General features: G+C 38.1%; 2 long non-coding RNA genes across 6 annotated transcripts in view; one reads left to right on the top strand and one right to left on the bottom strand.

The window, feature by feature from the left end:
• LOC309858860 overlaps positions 1 to 26,146 on the bottom strand; it is a 348,226-nt gene that overhangs the window by 185,810 nt on the left and 136,270 nt on the right. The gene's annotated exons all lie outside the window — the stretch shown is intronic.
• Positions 1 to 26,146, top strand: part of LOC309858859 — an 82,900-nt gene that overhangs the window by 48,742 nt on the left and 8,012 nt on the right. For 2 of the 3 annotated variants that reach the window (XR_014308385.1, XR_014308386.1), the window contains exons 2-3: positions 14,000 to 14,090; positions 15,151 to 15,223. This is a non-coding gene — a long non-coding RNA (uncharacterized lncRNA). Of the gene's footprint in view, positions 1 to 13,999; positions 14,091 to 15,150; positions 15,224 to 19,393; positions 19,868 to 26,146 lie in introns of those variants that run through there. The other variant, XR_014308387.1, reaches the window with a different exon arrangement.

Genomic DNA, 26,146 nt, shown 5'->3' with positions numbered 1-26,146 from the left:
CTGATTTGTAAACACAATGTTGCAGTCTAAAAAATCAAGACTTCTCGCAGAAATGGCTGATTCCAGAGCTGGGATAGGGATACATAGAATGAGCTGAAACATTTTTCTGTGCCAGAAAGGAACTGCCCAAAAACCAAAAGAGACATGTCAAAAGGAAACAATGCCAGCTAGGGTTCCTGTTGGCCTAATCTGACACAGTTTTAAGTATCAAAACCAACAACAATAGAAATAAATTTTTAAGTCATTCAGTAGTAATGGGAATCCATGAGCCCATACCTATATAAATAAATAAACAACAAATAAATGTAAAAGTAAGAAATTTAATTGGGTGGGGTGAGACATGCCTGACAGTCACCACCTTAATCGGTGATCAAAATAAACATCCACAATGGAACAAATGTGTTCCCTGATAGAATGCAATAAGAACAGCACAGCATCATTTCTGTGATATTTATCCCAAAGATATATATTCTGAATCTAATCATTAGGAAATAGACAATCCCAAATTGAAGAACACTTAACAAAATAGCTGGGCTGTAATCCTCAAAAGTTACATGGTCTTGGAAGTCAAGGAAAGACTGAGGAACTAGTCTAAATTGAAAGAGCATCAAGAAACCTAATCACTAAATGCAATGTGTGATTTTTAGACTGAATTCTTTCGCCCATAGTACTGTTATATAGCCAAAATATATGTGCCAAAAAGAGCAACAGAAGTTCCAGCAAGGGAGACTATCTAGTCAAAGACCTCAGCTAGACTACCTAGCTAAAGACCTCAGGAAAGCATCATTGGAAAAGATAGTGGACAACCAGGAATGGGCAGCATTTTGTAAATGGTCAGGAGAGAGAAATCCAGATGAACAGAAGTTTGAGCAAAACAAAGGAGGAAGAACAAGATATCCAAGTTCATAGAAGAATAGAATGCATAGAGTAACACAGATGGAGGTAGAAAGGTAGAAATTTGACCATACTAAAAATTTCCTTCTGTGTGTAATTTTGTTTAGGAACCACTATCAAACATAGTTTTAAGAAGATAAAGCATTTATATTGCCCTGTGAATTGATATTTGGCAACAATTTTGAGAGAAGATTAGAAAGAGGAGAGAGTTGGATTTGAGGAGGGTCAATCTGAGGTACAGTATCATATCTGTTACTTATATTCCTCATTGATCTCTGGACTCAAATCTAAATTATGGGAGAGAGTTGCTATAAGGAACCATTATGAACTACATGGGCTCTTACTGAAATTTCTATGAACTATTCAGAGCCCAATACAGGTTACTTTTTAAACTATATAAAGGTGGTTATTACAAGTAGAGGTAAAGAATATCTCCCAGGCAGTTGGAATGTGCTGAAGTCCAAAACAAACTCAGCAGCTGAAGTAATGGAGCCAATCAGCCTATGTCTAGGCTAAAAAAAATAGTTTAAAAAGAACATCCCCTCAGATCTTGGGAGTCTTCTTTGTAGGTAGCTGGCCAAATGCAGCAGTAATAATGCAAGCAGGGAAAAAGAACACCAGAATAAGTCAGAGGAAAAGACAGATGACCTTCTCGAGACAAAATGAATAGTTTATGAATACAGCACCTGAAACACACCCTGGGAATTCTTTTAACTGAAATGAACTTGATTTTACAACATCTGAGGAGTCATCATGACATTGATAGTCTGTCCATTTATTTGTTCTGAAATCACTTTTATACCCAGCTATTTATAACACTTGCTATTAATGACTTTAAGATACAACATGGTGAAAAATAACTGTAACTAAACACAAAAACATAATTATTCTGCCAGGTATATATAAGTTTTGTACTCTGAAGAATTAAAGACCTCAACAACATAATTCATGAGCTAAATTGATCACAAAATGTTTTTAACTTTATTCTTTAATTCCCCATTTTGAAACAGATTTTCAGGAAGTTTCAAAAATAATACAGAATTATCTCATGTAACCTTTACCAATTTTCCACAATAGTCACATCTTATACAAAATCAAAACTTGAAAACTGACATTTGTAAAATGTGTGTGTAATTCTATGCCATTTTTCATATGTAAACTTATCCACCATCACAATCAAGATTTGGGACAATTCCATCACCACAGAGATCTCCTATGGCTACACCTTTATTGTCACACACACACACACACACACACACACACCCCCAAAAAATCTTCCCTAAGTCCTATTTTCCCTATTTTTAATTTTGCCATTTTGAGAGCATTATATGAATCACATTATATAGCATATTATTGTCTTTTTTTCACTCAGCATAATACCCTTGAGATCAAACCATCTATTGTTACCTGTATCAATAAGTCATTCCTTATTGTGACTGAACAGTATTTCATGGTATAAATGTATCAAAGTCTAACTATTTACCACATTTTTACTATTTTGGTTGTTTCCAGTTTTGATTATTACAAACAAAACTCCTAAGAACATTCACGTATAGAAGGGAGGTGGGCAGAAGACATAAACAGACACTTCTCCAAAGAAGACATATAAATGTCTAACAAACACATGAAAAAATGTTCATTATCATTAGCCATCAGGGAGATTCAAATCAAAACCATAATGACATACCACTTTACACCAGTTAGAATGGCCAAAATTAACAAGACAGTAAATGTGTGTTGTAGAGGATGTGGAGAAAGGGGAACCCTCTTACACTGTTGGTGGGAAGGCAAGTTGGTGCAGCCACTTTGGAAAACAGTGTGAAGATTCCTTAAGAAATTAAAAATAGAGCTACCCTGCAATTGCAGTACTGGGTATTTACCCCAAAGATACAGATGTAGTGAAAAGAAGGGTCATCTGTACCCCAATGTTCATAGCAGCAATGGCCACAGTCGCCAAACTGTGGAAAGAACCAAGATGCCCTACAATGGACAAATGGATAAGGAAGATGTGGCTCATATATACTATGGAGTATTATGGCTCCATGAGTAAGGATGAATACACAACTTTTGTATCAACATGGGCAGGACTGGAGGAGATTATGCTGAATAAAATAAGTCAAGCAGAGTGAGTCAATTATCTTATGGTTTCACTTACTTGTGGAGCATAAGGAATAATATGGAGGACACTGGGAGAAGGAGAGGAGAAGTGAGTTGAGGGAAATCAGAGGGGGAGACAAACCATGAGAGACTGTGAACCCTAAGAAACAAACTGAGGGTTTTGGAGGGGAGGAGGGTAGGGGGTTGGGAGATCCTGGTGGTGGGTATTGTGGAGGACACACATTGCATGGAGCACTGGGTGTGGTGCATAAACAATGAATCTTGGAATACTGAAAAAATAAAATTAAATTTTAAACAAAGGGGGGAGGTAGGTAAAAGAACTCTCCAGTACAGGAAAAAAAAAGTCATTATAAAGAACAATTTGGGAAACATTGGACAATTTGAATATGGACTGTGGATTCGATGTCAGCATTGTATCAATGTGAACTCTACTAATGTTGGTGATTGTAACTATGATTAAGAAGACAACGTTCTTGGGGCACCTGGGTGGTGCCCCAAGCACCAGTGGCTCTGTGGGTTAAGCCTCTGCCTTTGGCTCAGGTCATGATCTCAGGGTCCTGGGGTGGATCTCCCAGGAGGGAGCCTGCTTCCCCTTCTCTCTCTGCCTGCCTCTCTGCCTACTTGTGATCTCTCTCTGTGTGTGTCAAATAAATAAGTAAAATCTTAAAATAAAATAAAAGACAACATTCTTCCTTTCAGAAAATACACACTGAAAGATTTAAGGATGAAGAGACACTTTACCTCTCCATTTCAAATGATCCTAAAGAAAGAGAAAAATAAGGCAAAATTTAAACAATTCATAAATCTGGATAAAGATATACAACATTCTTAGTACTATCCTTTAAATTTTTCTGTGCTTGAAAACATATTAAAATAAAAAGTTACAAAGAAAAGTACCATCAGAATGACAACCTACTTTGTATATTTTACTCGAAGATTCTTGAAGAGTTAAAAATGATTTTAGACATGTCCAGAACAGAGAACCTTCATCTTCTCTAAATCGAAATAAGTGAAATGTAATTCTAGGTCTCTCTTTCTAAATATTACTTTAAAAAAAAGATCTGATCAAAGATTTTTTTTAAAGATTTTATTTATTTATTTATTTGACAGAGAGAGACCAAGCAGGCAGAGAGAGAGGAGGAAGCAGGCTCCCTGCCAAGCAGAGAGCCTGATGCAGGACTCAATCCCAGAACCCTGAGATCATGACCTGAGCCGAAGGCAGAGGCTTAACCCACTGAGCCACCCAGGCGCCCCAAAGATATTTTTAAATTGATGTTAGGACGCCTGGGTGGCTCAGTTGGTTAATTGACTGCCTTCAGCTCAGATCATGATCCTGGAGTCCCAGGATGGAGTCCTGCATCCAGCCCCCTGCTCACCAGGGAGTCTAATTCTCCCTCTGATCCTCCCCTCTCTCATGCTCTCTCTCTCATTCTCTCTCTCTCAATAAGTACATAAAATCTTTAATAAATAAATAAATTGATGTTAAGGTTAAAAGATTAGTATAGGCTCAGCCAACTCAATCTTCGGTAACAACATTTTCACAAAGACCATGTCGTACAGAGGCTTTGGTGTCTGGCCTCTGGAGCCATGAGACTTGGGTTTGAATCCTGGCTTTGCCACTTACTGGTACTGTGAACTTAGGCAAGCTGGTTAACCTCTCTGTGCTTCAGTTTCTGCATAAAAGAAAATAGAAATAAAAATAATACCTAGTTCTCAGTGGTTTCTTGAGTTTTAAAAATGTTTATATCTGGGGCGCCTGGGTGGCTCAGTGGGTTAAGCCGCTGCTTTCGGCTCGGGTCATGATCTCAGGGTCCTGGGATCGAGTCCCGCATTGGGCTCTCTGCTCGGCAGGGAGCCTGCTTCCCTCTCTCTCTCTCTGCCTGCCTCTCCATCTACTTGTGATTTCTCTCTGTCAAATAAATAAATAAATAAATAAATAAATAAATAAATAAATAAATTGATGTTAAGGTTAAAAGATTAGTATAGGCTCAGCCAACTCAATCTTCGGTAACAACATTTTCACAAAGACCATGTCGTACAGAGGCTTTGGTGTCTGGCCTCTGGAGCCATGAGACTTGGGTTTGAATCCTGGCTTTGCCACTTACTGGTACTGTGAACTTAGGCAAGCTGGTTAACCTCTCTGTGCTTCAGTTTCTGCATAAAAGAAAATAGAAATAAAAATAATACCCAGTTCTCAGTGGTTTCTTGAGTTTTAAAAATGTTTATATCTGGGGCGCCTGGGTGGCTCAGTGGGTTAAAGTCTCTGCCTTCGGCTCGGGTCATGATCTCAGGGTCCTGGGATCGAGCCCCACATCAGGCTCTCTGCTCGGCAGGGAGTCTGCTTCCTCCTCTCTCTGCCTGCCTCTCTGCCTACTTGTGATCTCTGTCAAATAAATAGATAAAAATCTTAAAAATAAATAAATAAATAGATAGATAAATAAATAAATAAATGTTTGTATCTAAAGTTGCTATAAGACTGCCTGGCATATACTAGATTTATACAGATGTTTACTGTTATTAAATGGAGGGATTAAAAAATAAATCCCTGAAGAGACACAAACACTGCATGTTGCCTTTTTTCTAGACATTTTTGTCGTTGCCTCATACACCCCTTCAAATTTGTATCAAACTCCATCCTCTTTTAGGGTATTTTTATTTTCCTGCTCTTTGACAAAATGTTTCTTAATCTTCAGAAGTAATACATCAATATGGAGTGACAGTTTGACAATATGGTTCTCACTTTTCATAGTATAAATTCAAAGACAAATTGTGAACGAGTCAAGTGAAACTTGTAATTCACAGCTGTGAGGTCACACTAGTGAATTATAAGCTTTTCATTATGTCAGAACTGTGAATTACAAAGATTTTTTTTCTATATTTCCTGTCAAATAATTTATTAGCTACCCCTCTATCACAGGATTTTGCAGCATGCCAGCACCAGAGAACACAGGGACTCTACTGTGGCATTTCCAGATAGAACAATAAGAATTCAGGCATATAGGAAGAATATTAAAAAGGAAACAGCAGTGATTTTAAACTGTATTCTCCTCAAGTTTAGGGTCATTCCTGATGAGCAGTTAGTTTTCTCTAAATTGGAATCATCACCATCCGGACTTGAGGGAAGTTGTGTTTTCCCTGTCTCCTCCTTATTAACACCATCAACTATCATTGCTCGAAAGCCAGTAAGGGTGTAATTTTATACTGTTCAAAAAATTAAAAGATATTCTTGTTAACATGAACATCACTATTATTACTGCTATCATGAAACTCTGGATAACTCTTTGTAATTTGCAAAGCATGTTCAGGTCTTATTATTCACCTTGACCCAATGAAGTACTATATTATATGAGTATAATATAGTGAGATATATATATATATATATATATATATATATATATATATATACTTATATTTACATTTATATATGAGAGTTACTATATCCTTACTCACTTATGAGGAAATTGAGGTATGGAAAAGCTCCAAGAAATAATAGAGGCTTATCCAAATCATGCCACTACTAAATGTCAAAAGCAAGAATTCTATATTCTAGTTCCATATCCAGAGATTATTTCCCATGTTGCACTAAACCTCCTTTTCTGTATAAGCCTGCATGTACAGTGCAAACCAAATAAATCCTGGTACCTCTATAGACCAATATCTCTTCTGTTTCACATATGTAGAAGGAAGGCAGTATTCTAAAGTAATTTTTGAAAGAATTCTGACATACACATGCAAATCTTAAAGAAAATTTACTCAGTTTCAATGTATACTGTACAGCCGCATCAATTCTTGTCTTCTGTTGTACCCTCAAAACTTTCCCTACCGTGAGTCAATATGGCTTTTGCCATTTGTTCCCCTTCCCCTTTCCTTTGGTCTCTCAAATCCTGACCCTCTCTCAGTAGCCTCCTGATTCTGCACCATAAGTGTCCAGGAACCAAACCACATTCTCCTTGAAGTTCAGGGAGGTGGGCAAAGGAGACAAAATCAAAATTACCTCTCAGGGCACCTGGGTGGCTCAGTGGGTTAAAGCCTCTGCCTTCGGCTCAGGTCATGATCCCAGGGTCTTGGGATGGAGCCCCGCGTCTGGCTCTCTGCTCAGCAGGGAGTCTGCTTCCTCCTTTCTCTCTCTCTGCCTGCCTCTCTGCCTACTTGTGATCTCTGTCTGTCAAATAAATAAAATCTTTAAAAAAAAAATTATCTCTCATAACTGTGTTGGGATAGTAAAAGCTTGTAACACTCACTCAATAATAAATCTTTTCCCTATTCCTATAGTTCTTGATCTTTCTAGCTTGAAGATTATACTGATGAGAATATCATTACATATACATTTCAGTGTGATGGGTTAAACCAATACTTGGTCAGCATCTCTTTCCATGTCTCATACATCTCAACCCTTGTGCAATTCCCTAAATATATCATGTTCTCTCTATCTTCTAAACCACTGCTCCCCACTCTTTTCATGTCATGATACATTGGGATAAACAGTAGAAGTCACTGCGAGGACTGGGAGGAAGTATCTTTGCACAGGGATAACCTATTCAAAGAACTCCAAAGTATAGAGATTCACTGATTACAACAGTTGGTTCCTTGTCTTTGAGCATGGTGCTTTACCATCTAGAATAATCTTCTTCTTCTCCCCCTCTCACTGCTTTGTCTAGTCAGCACCCCCTTATCCTTCAAGAAACCACTTAGTGTCACACCTCCCAGCATGTCTCCCCACTGCTCTCCAAAAGCAAGGAGGTCATCAGCCCCTGCTTTTCTGTGCTTATCCTCATCTTAGTGCCCCACACTGACTTTGTATTTAGCTCTACCTTCCATTAGACTGTAATTGTGACAGCAGGAACTTAATTTTATACACTTTGGTAATTTCAGCACTTGCATGTTACCTAGCAAATGGTCGACACTAAAAAACTACTATCAAATGAATTAATGAACCAATGAACTCTGCTTGTCATTGGACGGCATTGCAACCTTACTCCTAAAAAGAACTCACAACTGATAGTTACTTCAGGAAATGATCTGATAAAGTCTCTAGGTGACTGCCCTAGGAATGAGCCAAACCTAGTCTGGCCATCAAGTACCATGTTGTTCTTTCTTGTGGCATGCTGGTCTTTACCTAAATTATAATTTTTAAAATATGTGTATCTACTTGTTTAATGTCTATGTCTCCCACTAGACTGTAACCTCAATTAGGCAGCAACTATTTAGATTTGCTCATACATCATTCTCAGTTCTTGTAAGAGTAACTAACTTGTGGAAATGAATGAATGAATGAATGAACAAATTAAGTCACTCTTTTCTTAACTGCTGAGATTGCTTGTTATCACCTTTTTTGATGGGCAGCTCCCAAACTCTGTGGTCCTCCAGAACAGGGACTACGTATATTCTAGTAAATCAAATGGGTCTTTTTCATTTGGTCCAGAATTTCCCTTATAGAACCAAAGCTGAGAATAATATAAAATAAGCAATGTCAGGCACCTAAAAAAGATGCCAAGGGCATACACAAAGAATTTGTTAAAAGACAGTAAAACTGGTCCAGAGACTCATTACCCCATGAAACCATACTAACAAAAAAGCTAGGGTTCTTTGGAATCTTGTGATATCACTGTATTGTGAGTTTAGTGGGACATTTCCTCTCTTTTCTATGAAAGTGAGAATGAGGGTGTTTCCTCTTTTCTTTTACTGAAACCAATTCAAGAATGTTTCAAGAGAACAAGACATAGAGATAAAAGGGGACCTGCAAGAAAAGAACATCAGCAACTCACTGCCCAGATGGATAATTACAAAGATATGGATCCAAAGGTCCCAATGTTACTAAGAGGCTCAAATGAAAAAGGCTAAGAGAAGCCTTGGATAAAACTGATATATGATTCCCAGACCTGGGGAGTATATATAAACACAGAGATTGATATCTGTCTCTTTTTGGGGAACTCTATGAAGGGGGAATTCTGAAGACGAGCAATAGCAGGGACTAGCCTAAGACAATAGAGGAAAGAAAGAAGCAACAGTGAAGCAAGACTAGAATGTCCACTACTTATTGTTTGTCAAGACAAATGTGTATAAGTTTCCCAAGAATCAAGTGGATACCAAGGAAGATAGATGGGCTTGAATTATCATGCTGGGACCCGATTGGCCAATAAAAAACTAGTCAGGATGGGGGGGCACCCCACTATTAAATGGCTATAGGGTAGATCACTGGGATCATGAGTTATAAGAATTCCCCCAATATAGTACATTATTCACGTTAAAGAATGATGCCATGAGGGATTTCCCTTGGCTCCCCTAATGAAACCACAAATATATTCCAAAGAGTCAGTATTTTGAACTACAAATATCATAAACTAAGTAGGAATATCTGTGACCCTTTTCTTCTGTGTACCCTCCCTCTCTGAACTATAACCCAGAAGAACAAGAGGGAGGGAAAAAGAGGACTAGAAGTGCCCAATGTGTGAAAAGACAGCACATAACCATCTTTCCCTGAGTTACAGGTCATGTAGCAGGCAGGAGAGCACCTCTAAACTAGATGTAAGACTCAAGTTTTGAATTGGACTGAACTAAGTTTAATATCAGAAATTGAACAGAGAGCTATTGGATCTTCTTGAAGTGTGAAGATGTTGACAAAGGTAGGAAAAGGAAAAGTCAAGGGAGATATTAGAGACAATGATTAGAGAAAAATTAAGCCATTTCCTGATCATACATTTCTGAATTCAGTTCAATCAATTAACCACTCATAGGGGTTGTAGCCCCTTTTTGCTGTCCATATCAGAACCTTAAGTTTGCCTTGTAAATGACTGACATGCTTTTGAAAAAGTGTAAAATAAATCTTAAATTTGTGGTAAGAATGCACATATATTTATGCCCAACTTGCCACTTAAACCCCCTCTCCATGCCTTGTCCTCCTCTTCCCCACATCCATATTACCGCCACAACTCTTTCTTCTACATGGAATCCAAGGGGTGGAGTCAGGCAGAACACAAGGAAAATTACCTGCAGATCACTTTTATAAGGAAAGGGCTAAAGCAATAGTGATGTGACCAAGTGACTGTGACTATAGGATTCCTGTTCATGTACTCCAATTCTTTAGGTAATGTTAAGAGATTTATTTTCATAAAACAAAGCTGATCTCATCACTTACCTACTTAGGACTTTTAATTAATAGTCTATTGCGGGGCGCCTGTGTGGCTTAGTGGGTTAAGCCTCTGCCTTCGGCTCGGGTCATAATCTCAGGGTCCTGGGATTGAGCCCCACATCAGGCTCTCTGCTTGGCAGGGGGCCTGCTTCCCCCTTTCTCTCTGCCTGCCTCTCTGCCTACTTGTGCTCTCTCTCTGTCAAATAAATAAATAAAATCTTTTTAAATAAATAGTATATTGCTTACCATAAAATACTAAGTCTTTTTTTTTCTTTAAGATTTATTTATTTGATAAAGGGAGAAAGAGCAGGAGGCAGGGGTTGCACAGGAAGAGGAAGCAAGAGAATCCAAGCAGATTCCCCACTGAGCACAGAGCTCAACCTGGGTTTCGATCTCATAACCCTGAATTCATGACCTGAGCTGAAATCAAGAGTTGAAGGCTTAACCAACTGAGTCAGTCAGACACCTCAGTACTAAGCCTTTAATACTCAGATTCCTTAAGGATCTGATACTAAATTATCTTCCAAACATAATTACCTATCACTCCCTTATATAACATATATTTTAGATAAATTTTTTAAAACTTACTGTGCTTTCATTTTCATCTCGGTTATGAATGGTTGAGGGCAAACCATTCATTCCACAATTATTTACTAAGCACCCACTAGGTGCCAGGCACTATGTTCAGTATAGAGTTACAGCAACCAAATAGGTCCCTTCCTTTACAAACTCAATAGATTTGCAATAAAGACAGACATTAAAACAGTAATTAGATGAATAATTCATTATTGCCATTGTGATATGTGCTTCAAGTGTCTCAGAGTGCTATGAGGACAATGACAAATCTAACCAGTTTATGACAGCCAATTGACATCCAATCTCCTCATTTTTTGTCAGCCACAGTTGCTGCCAAAGGGCATTTTGGTAGGACCATAAGCCCCTGGGCAAGAGCTAAAGGGAAAATAAAGTCTTTCTTCAAATAATGGATCTGTCAGAGGCTCTGTGTATGGAAAATTGTTCCCATCTAAGACCTAGCCAATAACTCAAGTCACTTAAGAAAACTTGTGGTTTTCTCATTTTAATTAAATATGTACTTATTTTATTTTTTTAATATTTTTAATCACTTATCAAATACTTGAACAACACACCACATGTCTTTGCACATGCTAGAAATCCTTCCTCCGATCTCTGTCTAAATTGTCTAACTTGATGGCACCTCATGCAGCAAGTCCCTTTGATTTTCCCTAAACCTAGTATATCTTCTGTCTTCCCATAGTACTCAGTTGTAACTCTTATGTAGCTTACCCTTTTCTACTGTATATTATCTCTCTTACATCCCAATTTTTAAGAATGAGGGAGGGAAGGGGCACCTGGGTGGCTCAGTGGGTTAAAACCACTGCCTTCGGCTCAGGTCGTGATCCCAGGGTCCTGAGATTGAGCCCCACATTGGGCTCTCTGCTCAGCGGGGAGCCCGCTTCCTCCTCTCTCTCTCTCTCTGCCTGCCTCTCTGCCTACTTGTAATCTCTGTCTGTCAAATAAATAAATAATATCTTTAAAAAAGATATTATGAGGGAGGGAAGAGAGAAAATGGAGGGGAAGAGAGTTACCAAGTTCTGACAGCCCTAAAGGACAGTCAGTCAAGCCACTAATGCTGAGTTATACCCTAGGTAGTCAAAATGATCATATACAGGATGGCGAGCACAAGGGACATTAAGATGCAGTCATTGTCTCAGTAGGCCTCTGAAAGGAGAAGAAAAAGCAGTATTATAATCCTTTTAGACATTTGTTAAAAATGTAAGAATACCAAGATAATTGAGCCATCTCTAAAATGGAAAGCCAATGCACATACCTGATTCAAAAGAAATTGGAAATGGTTAAATATATGTTATGGTATATGGTCCAACTCAGTATTTTTAAATTGGACAGTATTGACTTTAAAGCATTTTTCTCCTAGTTTTCAAAATAGTCAATGCTGAAATAGCACCCGTAAAATATGTCCCATGACTGTTATAACAAGCTTGTCCTAGATACAAGAAAACTAATTGCAGAGTCTGTTTTTCTCCCTTTTCTATAAATACATTCTAAACAAAGGGTTATGAGTTTAATTAAATAAATATTAACATATTCCATGGAAAAATAAATGTCTTTCATAAGACTTCCCTGTCTTGGTACCATCTCTACAATAACCAGAGTAATAAAGGATTTAATCTTATCTGAAGTAGGAATTTTTAGTGACACTGGAATTTCTGGTGAGCAGTCATTACACTGCTGTTGCAGTATATGTTGAAGGAATGTCTTTTACCCAAGAACTTGACTGAGTTTTCTCATGAAAAAGTTATATGTACTTATATTTGTGCATTTAGTGGTAAACTCATCTTTTGAGCTGCTAAATTACGATTTCTTTTTTAAAGCTTAAGATTAACCAACCGTTAAGAAAACTGAAAAAGTTTAATTAGAATCATAGAACTAATCCCATCACAAAGCCAAATAATTTTGAGCCAGCTAGAAAGGCACTTGCAGTTCTAAATCTGAATATTTTCTTTATCACAAAGATTTGCTTGTCACTGTAGAACTGAAATTAAATCAAAGAAATCACTTTATAATCTCTTTCCTAAGGATTCTCACCATATTTTGACAACCAGTGGAAATTATATAAGGCAGTCTATGGTTCAGTAGGTAAGAGCATGGATTCTTGGAGTCATGCTGATATGGGTTCAAGTCCTAGCCTTGCCACTCACTGGCTCTGTGACCTTAAGAGTGTAACTTAGTCTTGGGGCGCCTGGGTGGCTCAGTGGGTTGGGCCACTGCCTTCGGCTCAGGTCATGATCTCAGGGTCCTGGGATCGAGTCCCGCATCGGGCTCTCTGCTCAGCGGGGAGCCTGCTTCCTTCTCTCTCTCTCTCTCTCTGCCTGCCTCTCAGTGTACTTGTGATTTCTCTCTGTCAAATAAATAAATAAAATCTTTAAAAAAAAAAAAAAGAGTGTAACTTAGTCTTTTCGAGTTTCAGTTTCTTACCTATAAAATGGTGATAATAACTGAACTATATTACAATAATGCCATGAAGATTAAATGAAGATGTGTAGAATACTACTGAAGTGTCTGGCATATATTAAGTGTTCAGTAAATATTAGCTATTTACTCTATTACTATTATGTATTATTATTATTATTATTATATATTGTAGCATTATTATATATTACTATTATTACTCTATATTATAGCATATACAATATACTACTCTTTATTATTTCTAGTGTCTCTATTGTCCATGATCCAGGCTACCTTTCATTAGCAACTTCCTTCCTAGCCCTATTCCCTCCCACTTTGTGAGAGACTCAAGCCAATAGATACACATGTATGAAGGTCAAGTGAGGTTGTTGTAGTAATAGAAAGCAAAAAGTAGATCAAGAGATGAACTTAGTGGAATCTTTTGGAAAAGTGAAAATATGTATTATGTTGTCAACCCTTCTATCCATCCACAAAACTGCAGTAATATATGTGTGCCCTTAGTCAGTTAAATGTCTGCCTTTGGCTCAAGTCCTGGGATGAAGCCCTGCTTTGGACTCCCTGCTCCGCTGGGAGTCTGTTTCTCCCTCTTCCTCTGCCCCACTCACCCACCCCACCCCCACCCCCACCCTGCTTGTGTGTAATCCTTCTCTCAAATAAATAAATAAAATCTTTTTTAAATATTTTAATTTAAAAAAAGGAACTTAGAGAATTCAGACATTCGATAAATATGTATTAGGTGTCATGAATAAGAATGACACAGTCTCTACCCTCAAGGAGTTTATATTCAAGCTGGAGACACAAACTTTACACAGTGAATTATTTCCTTACAGTTGTAATTATATATTACAGAGAAGAAGAAAGGTGTGCAAAAAAAGAGCACTAATGAAGAAAGTGACCTCCCCAATCCACTGGAGTCAAAGAAGTCTTCTGTGAGGAAGAGGTACTTAGACTGACAACTTAGGGATGAACTGTGAAGAACTTGGGTTTGGAGAAGGTAGTTTTAGCAGAGGAAACACTGTGTACAGTTTCTGAAGGTACCAGGTGTGTGATGCATTTCAAAACTAAAAGAAGGCCTATCCAGAGCAAAGGACAGTCATGTTTACTGCCCATTAGAAAAGTTTTGGGCCCCAATCTCAGGATTTCTCTCCTTTAATGCAAAGTATTGCATATGCAGGTGTTAGATGGTACTCTTTGTGTTTCCCTGGGAGAACTGAGGCTTGGGATATGCATATTGAGAGAGAAAGAGAGGAATTAAGAGGAAAGTCAACAAAGCACTATAATTAAAAGCATAGATTTTGAAGCAACCTTCATGGTTTGAATATTATCTTTGCCACTTATTAATAAGATTTGCTGATTTCTTTCAGAAAATAGAAAAAAGGGGGAAACATGCCAACTTGTTTTATGGGAATAGAATAGCCTTGACACAAAACTTGACAAGGATATTATAAGAAAAAAATTACAGATCAGTGTCTCCCATGAACATAGATGAAAAAATCCTGATAAAAATATTAGTAAACTGAATCCAGATATGTAAATCAAGATAATTCATAATGATCAAACTGGATTTACTCTAGAAATACAAAGTTGGTTTAATTTTTTTAAAGACAATCATTATATTTCAACATGTTAACAAAATAAAGAAAAAGAATCATTCAAATAAATGTAGAAAGAACATTGATAAAATGAAATTTCTATTCATATTAAAAACTATCAGCAAACTAGATAGAATGGGACTTGAGAACTTCCTAAAGATGATATGGGGTACCTTAGAAAAACTAAACAAAAAACCTACAACAAACATCATAGTCAATAGTGAAATGTTGAAAGCTTTCCCTCTGAAACTGGAAATAAAACAAAGATGTCTGTATAATCAAGATAATGGTCAAGATTCTAGCCCAGACTCCCAACCTCCAGAAACTGTGAGTTAATAAATGTTATTGTTTCAAGCTACTAAATTTTACTGTAATTGGGGTAAATTTGATTCTAAAATTAACTTATAGATCCAAGAAGTTCAGTGAACCTCAAGCAAGAGGAATATAAAGAAAAACATACCTAATCACTTCAAAATCAAAGGTAAGAGAAAAATGACATATCACATATGGGATGACAGCAATAGTGATGACTCACTTCTCAACAGAATCAGTGAAGAACAGACACAATGTAAGGACATCTTGTAAAGCTCAAAGAGCAAGGGCAACTAGAATTCTATGTCTAGAGAAAACCTTTCAAAATTAGAATAAAATAAACTTTCAGATTAGAGCTGAGAAAATTTTTCAACAGTAGAAATACATAAATAAATAAATCTCCAGGTTCAAAGGAATGATAGCAGATGGAAACTTGGATCTATATGAAGGCATAAGATGTACCACATATGGTAAATATATGGGTAAATATATATAAAGATCTACCTTTTTTTTCTTTTTTAAATTTCCTTAAAGGACAACATACTGTTCAAAACAAAATAATAACATAATAACATGGGGGCTTATAACATATGTAAAGCAAAATAATATATAGCAACAACAGCAAAAAAGGGAAAGAGATATAAGTGGATTTATAATATTGAATTTTCTCACATTTTATATGAAGTGATTCACTCTTCATTCTGAGTAGACCATAGTAATTTAAGGGTGTCTATTGTAATTCCTAGAGCACCCATCAATAAATAAACTAAAAGAACAACAGGAAATATAAAACATAAGACTGAATTTAAAAAAAAGACTAGATTAAATAAAAACAAGGGTGGAAAAGAAGAACCAAAAATCGATGGGGCAAATTGAAAACAAATAGCAAAATAGCAGATATAAACTAAACCATACCAGTAAGTACAATCAATGTAAATGGATTAAATTCTCCAGTTAAGAGGAAGAGACTCAGAATGACTAAACATCAAGACCTAACTACATGCTGTAGACAAGGCACACACTTTAAATATAAAGATAAAAATCAGTTGAGAGGAAAAAAAAAGAGAGAGAAAGTGACAATGCAAACAGAATTTAAAATCACTAGATTTTCACCAAAGTGGACTTCAAAACTATACATATTTCCAGGGACAAGTAGTAGTATCTTGTAATAAAAAAAGAGTTAATTCACCAGGAAGACATTATAATCCTAAATGTGTACATGCACCTAAATGTGTATATGCACTCTACATATAGAGCAAATATTTATAAACCTAAAAGAAAAAAGACAAAAATCCACAATCATGATTAAATATTTTATCATTTATCTCTCAGTAATTGATAGGACAAAGAGATTTTTAAAAAGTTGTAAGGATACAGAAGATCTGAATATTATTCACAACTTGACTTAATATCTAGCAATACCCAAGAAGTTCAGAATTCACATTATTTTCAAATGAGCATAGAATATTCTTCAAATAGACTATATGTTAAGCCCTAAATTAAGTCTCAGGGGTGCATGGGTGACTCAGTTAAGCATCTGACTTCAGCTCAGGTCATGATTTCAGGGTCTTGGGATCAAGCCTGCTAGGCTCCCCACTCAGCAGGGAGTCTGCTAGATTCTCTCTCTCTCTCTCTCTCTCTCTCTCTCCCTCTGCCCCTCCCTCTGTTCGTGCATGCTCATTCTCTCTCACTCACTCTAAAAATAAATAATAAATCTTAAAAAATAAAAAACAAAGTCTCAATAAATTTCAAAAGGTTGATATAGTGTTCTCAGAATAAGAAAAAACAAATTAAATAATAATAATAATAGGACATCAAAAAAAAAAAAAAACCAAGAAATTGAAAGTCAAACAACACACTTCTAAACAATGCATCATCCAAAGAAAAATGACAAGGAAAACTAGAAAATACTTCTAAATGAATGATAATGAAACACAACATAACAAAATTTATAGAATGCAACAAAAGCAGTGTTTAAAGGGAAATGCATCATTTTAAATGCCTTTATTAGGAAAAACTTTCAGAGAAAAAATATAATAAAAGCTTCATGATTTGGAAGAATTAACATTATTAAAATATCATCTTCCCCTAACAGATCTACAGAGTCAATACAATCCAAATAAAATCTGAGCAGTTTTTTTCATTGGCAAGCTGATTTTAAAATTTATATGGAATTCAAGTTATTAACAGTGGCCAAAACAATTTTGAAAAATAAGAACAATGTTGAATAACTTAAACTACCTGATTTCAATACCTACAATAAGGATGTAATCATGACAATGGGATATTGGTGCAAATATAGAAAAATAGATAACAGAAAAGGATACAGAATCCAACAACAGACCCACACATGTATAGCCAACTGATTTTGACAAAGACACCAAATATCAATGAGGAAATGATCAGAGTTGTTTTTTCCCCAGTAAATGGTGTTGTAACTATATATTCATGTGAGAGAAAAAAAAATCCATCTCAGCTCCTATCTCTCACACATAAATTAATTCAAAGTGAATTATATACCTAAGCATAAAAATTAAAACTCTAACATTTATTAGAAGAAAACAGAAAAGATTATCTTTTTGATCTGACGATAAGCAATGAGTTCTTAGGGACACAAAGCATTAACCAATTTTTTTTAAAAAATGGCTAATTGGACTTCCTCAAAATTAAAACTTCTGCTCATCAAAAGACATGATAAAGAAAAGGAAAATTCTCCTAGGCTCTTGGAACATACCAAAGAATTGAGTACCGTCGTCCAAGCAGAGACTACACACTAGTACCTCCTTGCCTTGGTTTTCCTTTTTCCAGTTTCTTTTTTTTTTTTTTTAAAGATTTTATTTATTTATTTGACAGAGAGAGAGATCACAAGTAGGCAGTAGGCAGAGAGGCAGGCAGAGAGAGAGAGAGGAGGAAGCAAGCTTCCTGCTGAGCAGAGAGCCCAATGCGGGGCTCGATTCCAGGACCCTGGGATCATGACCTGAGCCAAAGGCAGAGGCTTAACCCACTGAGCCACCCAGGCGCCCCCCCCTTTTTCCAGTTTCTTCACTACTGCTCTCTGGAATCACATTCCAAAATATCCCATATATCTATCATCTTTCACTTCAGCCTCTGCTTCCAATGGATCCTAGGTTAAAACAATGTTCTAGTTCATGAAGTACAGATGAAGTCCTTTGGGCCAGGAAGAAAGAGAAACTACCACTTTCTGAACACTCAATACATACCAGGCTCTGTGCCAGGCACTCCACAATGGCTATTGCACTTGATATGCACCAGAACTGTGAAATGGCTCAAATTGGAAACTGGGAACCATGTTATTTAAAATTACACAGCTTTGCCAGGGCTAAAACTACAGGTTTCTCTCACCTCAGTTCATATTCTCTTGTTCTCCCCACTGCCTTCAGTAATATCTACTTTTGACTGTGCTCTTAGACATATTTTTGGAAATGTACTCTCATGATAAAAATAAGAACAGTAGCTATTATGCCTTGAGTGCCTGTTTAGGTCAAACAATTGGTGAGGCACTTACAATCAGTCCTCACTGTATCTCCACAAGCTATTACTATCTCTAATTTATTCAATTGAAAATGGAAGCTTGCTGAGGTTAACTTTCTGAAGGTCTTCTGCTAACAGAGTAAGAGCTAATATTTGTGTTCATTATATGCCCTTAACATCTATAATTTCATTTAATCCTCTCATACATTCTTGAGGTACATTTTTTATGATCATCACATTACAGAATCAGTCACTCCAAAGCCCATGGGTACCTTTTCCCCTGCCATGTTGCTTCTCATTATAGGAAAGGGTAAAGGAAAGTAATACACAATCAGAAAGAAAGAAAGATAGTACTACCATCACCTTCTCTCTCACATATGTTGATAAAAGACTTGGACAAATTGCTTTGAACAAAGCAGTAGTCTCACCAATAAGCACCTATTAAAAATATGACCCATGGCTAGTTTTCTTAACCTCAGCACTATTGATATGTTGAGCTGGATAATTTGTTATAGTAGAAGAGTGTCCTGTGTATTATTGGATGTGTAGCAGTATCTTTAGCCTCTGACCATTAAACACCAATAGCACCCCACCTCAAGACAATGAAAAGTGTCTTCATACTTTGCCAAAATTATGCCTGACTGACAACCACTGGTTTGTGATATTTTAACCGAATCATTTTAATTCTGAAGTTGAACAAAGCATATCAGGGTAATGGTTCTTAGGTGAATTCTACTTATTTCCAAATCAATTGTGGATATGTGAGCCAGCCTTTAATCCAGATTCACATCTTCTCTTCCTCTACTCTTACTCTTTCCCTCCCTCTTGTTTTGTCTCCAACTCCCAGGGATGCCATTCACCCAGTAACAACAGACTGAAGCACTGGAAGAAACCTTGTTCCTGGGCCATGACAGCCTTCTCATTTCTCATCAGTTATTTCTCCCTTGATTCAGATTTTTTTGTCTAGCCCTGATTAGCATACCATCATCTCCAGACAAAGAACAAAACCTATGTAATTGGCTCTGCTTCTAAATGAAAGCACACTATGTTAAGAACATTGTTTCTATATTTACAAATCCAAGACATGATTGAAAGCGTCACGCTCTCAGTGTAGGAACAATATGCCCATAATCAAACATCCAGAGCAAATTGTATGATTATTTGTATTATCCAGGATTTCAAGGCTGTTTCAGGGCAGAGAAGCCAAGTAGAAATATGTCAACTTTTTCAGCAGCCCCTTTTCTCTTGCATACACAAATTAAACTATCTTGTGCATTATTTTGTCTAAACTTTTGACACAAATTCCCCTAAACATTCTAAACTTATGGATCATAAATAAATGTTACTGAGTTGAAACCATAAGAGATATAACTAGCCTAAAAAAGATCCTAGGTTTTTAAATATCTCCTAAACTATCAGTTCTTTTTGGAATATACCATGAAGCAGAAGTGTGTGTGTGTGTGTGTGTGTGTGTGTGTGTGTGTGTGTGTTATATAAAGCTGAATGTGTCCTCTCTTAGAAATTTGGCCAAGTAAAATACCCTTCTACAAAGCTATTCTATAAATAACTTCTACAAAGTTCTATCATATTCCTATCACATCTTCTAAATAAATTTTTACAGGTAGAGTTTATTTTTTTTTTTAAAGATTTTTTTATTTATTTATCAGAGAGGGGAGGGGAGAGCAAGCACAGGCAGACAGAATGGTAGGCAGAGGCAGAGGGAGAAGCAGGCTCCCTGCTGAGCAAGGAGCCTGATGTGGGACTCGATCCCAGGACGCTGGGATCATGACCTGAGCCGGAGGCAGCTGCTTAACCAACTGAGCCACCCAGGCATCCCTACAGGTAGAGTTTAAAGGATAAACTCAAAGACATCAAAATTAGATCAATTTATCCATATAATGAGTATTTTACATTTATATTTAGATAAACAGGTTGTCAATTCTAAAGTAACATTACCACCTTCTTAAGCCATTCATTCTAAAATATGTGTTTGAAATCTTGGGAGCCACATAGCAGAAATTGAGGTCCTTCTTAACAAGTTTTATTAGACTCACAACTCGGTAAAAGCGGGGGGGGGGGGGAATGTTCTTCTCAATTTACAAAATCCTTGATCTCATAATCTAGTCTAAGCATTCAAAATTAGAGATAATTTGGGGTGCCCGGGCAGCTCAGTCAGTTAAGCATCCAGCTCCTGATTTCAGTTCAGGTCATGATCTCAAGGTTGTGAGATCTAGCCCCCAGTCAGGTCAGAATCCGCACTTAGCAGGAAGTCGGCTTGAGATCCTCTCTCTCTCTCTCCTTCTGCCCCCCAACCCACTTGTGCTCTCTTTCTCTCTCTCTCTCTCTCAACTAAACAAATAAATCTTTTTTAAAAATAAGAGATTATTTCATAAGTTAAAGAGCTGACTTAATACAAGTTAAAAAGCAACTGGTATTAAAGTTAATTCAACTTTGGATCTCCATTCTTTTGTTCCAATCCCATTCTAAAACTTGTCGTTTGGCACTAAAGTAAAAATAACTTCCATTAGGTAAATAATTGCCATGGAGATTCCATTTATGAAAGTAGCAACATGTATAGACCAATGTATACCAAATATATACCAATACACATTTTCATTATAAATGAAAGTTTAAACTAAATTTTGTTCTAAAGGAAAATCTGTTTTTTACAGAGCCGCTGTGAGAAACAAGAAAGATTACATATGTAAAAGTGCTTTGTATATCTGGATATGCTATATAAAGTGTGACATTTTTTCAAATTTCAAACAAATTTCTCCAGGTATTAGTTTCGTGAAATAGTTCCAAAGACACGTGCCATCGCCCTGGTGGCTCCTCCCTGCATTGCCTCACCTTCCCCACTATTCATGAGAATATCACCAATCCAGGGAAAGCACCTTACCATAAAGTTACATTTTATTAAGAAGTTAAAAAATAGAAATTATGGTAAGGTGCTTTCCCTGGATTGGTGATATTCTCATTTGGGAGAAGGGGGTGGGATTATGGACATTGGGGAGGGTATGTGCTTTGATGAGTGCTGTGAAGTGTGTAAACCTGGTGATTCACAGACCTGTACCCCTGGGGATAAAAATATATGTTTATAAAAAATAAAAAATTTAAAAAAAAAAAAAAGAAAAAAAATAGAAATTAGGGGCGCCTGGGTGGCTCAGTGGATTAAAGCCTCTGCCTTCGGGTCAGGTCTTGATCCCAGGGTCCTGGGATCGAGCCCCGAATCAGGCTCTCTGCTCAGCAGGGAGCCTGCTTCCCCCTCTCTCTGCCTGCCTCTCTGCCTACCTGTGATCTCTGTCTGTCAAATAAATAAATAAAATATTTTTTAAAAAAAATAGAAATTATACAGCTAAAAATCAGTGAGCAGATCACAAATAAACATTAATTGCTAAGTTACAAACCTCAATTACAAAACCCATTTCATTCACCTGCCTTGGCATTTTGTTCCATTCCCTGAGTTAGAAGTTACTGCTTCAGTGTGCCCTACACTTGTGCCCAGCTTCAGCCTTCCTTGGACTCTGGAGAAGCTGCTTAAGCCTTGAAAGCAACTGGGAGTCCTTCTCATCTGGGCTCCCAGACCCCATCTCTGCTCTATTACCCCTGGCCCCTTCTCTGGTTACTTGGACTATGGTTGCTGAATTTTCCATTTCCTGGGAAACTGGACACTGGTGGTGTCAGAGTCAGTCTAGCCCACTCTACTCTGAGGCATGAATTGAATTGAAATCCTCCTGATGCTGTTAATGCTAGGGAGGAAGGTGCTATAACTCCCTTTTCTTATTGTTTCCTTTTTTGCTTCAAAGTTTGTTTCCATCCCCTAGTCCATCCTCCAAATTTCTCTTTGCCACTGCCCCCGCATACCCTTTTATCCCTTTCCATATTATAATTCAGTATTATAATGTTTCTACAAATATTGCTAATATTTGACTTTCATTTGTAAGGGTTTGAAACACCACCAAACATGAAACAAATAATCTTTGACTGAGCATGTTTACTTTCAGGTCACTGTTGCATTTAAAGATTAGAAGCCAGTCTTGGGGCACCTGGGTGGCTCAGTCAGTTTAGTGTCTGCCTTCCTTTCAGGTTATGATCCCACGGCTCCCTGCTCAGCAGAGAGTCTGCTTTTTCCTTTCCCTCTGGTCCTCTCCCGCACCTGTGTTCCGGCTCGCTTGTTCTCTTTTGCGCTCTCTCTCTCTCCCTCTCTCTCTTAAATAAATCAATAAATAAATAAACTTTTAAAATAAATAAAGATTAAAAGTCAGTTTTACCTACAAGCAAAAGCATCTTCACTATGTATGAAGAATATCCTAGAAAACAAGATTCGAACAGTTAGCAGCTAATATGAATAATAACTGAATTTTTTAAACTCTGTTCCAAGGATATGCTACGTCTTTACATACATAATGCATTTGGTCCTCACAATAACTCAGTGAAGCAGAGTATAAAATACCTGCCCAACATAGGAAAGCAAGTAAGTAAAAGAGCCAAGGATGGAAAGCCTGACAGTTGTGTGGCTGGGAAGCCCTTGCTTCCTGAAAGTGCATAACAGGTAACAGTGGAGGACAGGTGAGAAAAAGGGGGGGTTCCAAAAACGTTCTTTGTCTTCTTGAGAAATTGTGATTCTTGTAGATGGACTTTGAGGCCATTATGCTAAGTGAAGTCTGACAGAGAAAGATAAACACTATATGATCTCACTTCTATGTGGAATGTTTAAAAAAGAAGAAGCCTCTCTCATAGATACAGAGAACAGACTGGTGGTTTTCAGAGTCAGGAGATTGGTGGGAGTGGAACTGGGCAAAAATGGGTTGAGGGAATCAAAGGTACAAAATTTCATTTATAAAATAAGTAAGTCATGGGGATGTAATGGACAACATGGTGAGTACAGTTAATAATACGGTATTGCATATTTGAAAGTTTGCTAAGAGTAGATTCTAAAAATTCTCATCATTAAAAAAAACTGTAACAATTTACTGTGACAGATCTCAATTAGACTTATTGTGGTGATCCCTTCATTGTATATATAAACATCGAATCATTGTATATTTGTATAATGATTGTACATTTATTGTACATTGTACAATTGTACACCTGCAACTAATATAACGTTATATTTCAATATATGCCTATTAAAAAAAAAACAAAGAAAAGTAGTGATTCTTGGAGCATCAGCTTATCAAATGAGGTGGTGAAAGACCCCTCCCCTGGAAGATAGATAGGATAACTAACCGCTTGTTTGCTTTTCTGTGAACCGCTGGCTTTTAGGCGTAGATTAGGTTATTAATTGCGTGACTAATTGCTCTTCTGCCCTTATGTAACTGTTTGGCTTATAGAAATAATAGAAGACGCCATGATGGCATTCCTACCTTCCCCCTTCTTGTTCCCCCTCCCTGCCTCTCTCCTCCCGCGCGCGCGGGCCCTCAGAACCAATCAGCTTGTTCCCCCTTCCCGCCTCTCTCTTCCGCGCGAGCGGGTCCCCAAAGCCAATCAGCAAACTCCACGAATGCCTTTTTCAAAAGTTCTAACTGTCAACCAATCAGTTGCGCCCCACCCAAAACTTGTTTGCACCTGTCTATAAAAATCCTGCACCACCCCAGCCAGGTGTGCTCAGCTAGCAGAAGCTGCTGACCACCCGCAGGCGCGCGCTGACCACCCGCAGGCGCCTGCGTAACAATAAAGAACCTCTTGCTGATTGCATCCAGTGGCAGTGTTGGATTCTTGGGTAAGGGGATCCGCGGGTCTTTCATTTGGAGGTCCCACCGAGATCATCGGACTCCTGCCCAAGGATCCAACCGACTCCCACTGGGAGGTAAGCTGGCCAGCATTTAAATTTTAATAACTATGTGTTTTTGTCTCCTGTCTCGTGCTCTTGTTTGTCTCTCGTCTTGTGAGGCCTCTGTTCTGCCTGTTCTGCGGGTAGCAGAATAGGACTGTACAACAGCGTGCGTTGTTGCTCTGTATTCTGTAGGCAGCTTGAGAAGGAGTTGACGAACTCGGACTTCTCCCCTGCCACCCTGGGGGACGCCCCAGGGATCTGTCCGCCGCAGAGGAGCCTTTTGGTTCCCCTGGGCTGGTTCTGTCCGCCGCAGAGGAGCCTTTTGGTTCCCCTGGGCTGGTTCTGTCCGCCACAGAGGAGCCTTTTGGTTCCCCTGGGCTGGTTCTGTCCGCCGCAGAGGAGCCTTTTGGTTCCCCTGGGCTGGTTCTGTTCGCCGCAGAGGAGCCTTTTGGTTCCCCTGGGCTGGTTCTGTCCGCCGCAGAGGAGCCTCGTGGTTCCCCTGGGCTGGTTCTGTCCGCCACAGAGGAGCCTTTTGGTTCCCCTGGGCTGGTTCTGTCCGCCACAGAGGAGCCTTTTGGTTCCCCTGGGCTGGTTCTGTCCGCCAAAGGGAGACCTCGTGGTTCCCCTGGGCCGGTTGAATTTGTATTTTCGGTTTTGTACCGAAATCGCGCAGCGTCCTTCTTGTTAATTGTTTTGTGTGTCTTGCTTATTGTCCTTGGTGTTTTCTTTGACTCCGAATGGAGGCCAACAATGTATGTCTTCATGCATGTCTCCATGTTAAGTCTTTAAATGTGGATATATGTTCCTTGTACTGGTCATGAAGGTTACATTCTGTTTAAGGGGACTCTGGCTTTATTTCTCTCTGTTTCTCCTAATAGATGTGGGGGGCTTCTCCCTCACTCAGTTCCCATGTAAATGGCTATTACTGGAGCCAACTGGGGTTGGTCTAACTCGAGACAGAGACTATAAGGAATATTCCCAAGCAGCTGCCGAAACTCTCTTTGTTTCGGGGAAGTTTCCTTGTGTTCTCTGGCCTGACTTGGACTGCCTAACCCCTCCCCCCTTGCTGGTGGGAAAGCATGGCGTCTGCTCCTCTGTTGGGGCTTAGGAGCTCCAAAACCGGGAATCCTTTCTCTGCCTCGTGGTAGCACTTTGTTTCCTCTGCGTGCAGCCTGCATGACTAGCCTCTAGATCATGCACCACGGCTCCTTCTCTCTCCACTGTAAAGGAGCAAGAAGAGCACCCCTGGACCTAATACTCCCCACTCTAGATCTTCCCACGCATGTCTCAGGTAAACATTCAAAGTGGAGTGGGCCCAGGTGGAACATAAATCACTATTGGAACTAAGTTAAGTTTGTTGGTTTAATTAAGACCTGTCTTTTAAGTTATCAGCAGTAAATGTGAAACTTCAAAATTTACTGAAGGTCAAATAAGCTTGTGTTACTTGTTAAAATTTGTTAGCAAAGAAATGACTAAACTGATGGTTAATTGTCTATTTCAAAGTTCTAATGGGTAATTGCTGAAGTAGCTTTCAAAGTCTTTGGTAACCTGAAAGTTTTAAAGTTTTGCTTGGATGACAAATGGAATTAAATTGTGGACATCTAGGTCTTAACCAAACAGGATAAAATACTAAGTCATAAATTACTGGATGTAGGTTTGTGCTTTTGACTTCTTACTGCAAAGAAACTAAGAGTATTTAAATCTGCTGGTAAGCTTGTTTTCCACTTCACTGATTCATAAATTTGCCACCTGAAGAATTCTGTTGTTACAGTTCACAATTGGTTAATAACTAAAGGTGTTTCTAAGAATACAAAGTTCTGCTTA

The sequence above is a fragment of the Mustela nivalis genome, assembly GCF_964662115.1.
Source record: "Mustela nivalis genome assembly, chromosome: 2".
Classification (NCBI taxonomy): Eukaryota; Metazoa; Chordata; class Mammalia; order Carnivora; family Mustelidae; genus Mustela; species Mustela nivalis.
The sequence above is the reverse complement of the archived record's forward strand: the minus strand, read 5'-3'. Positions and strand labels throughout refer to the sequence as shown.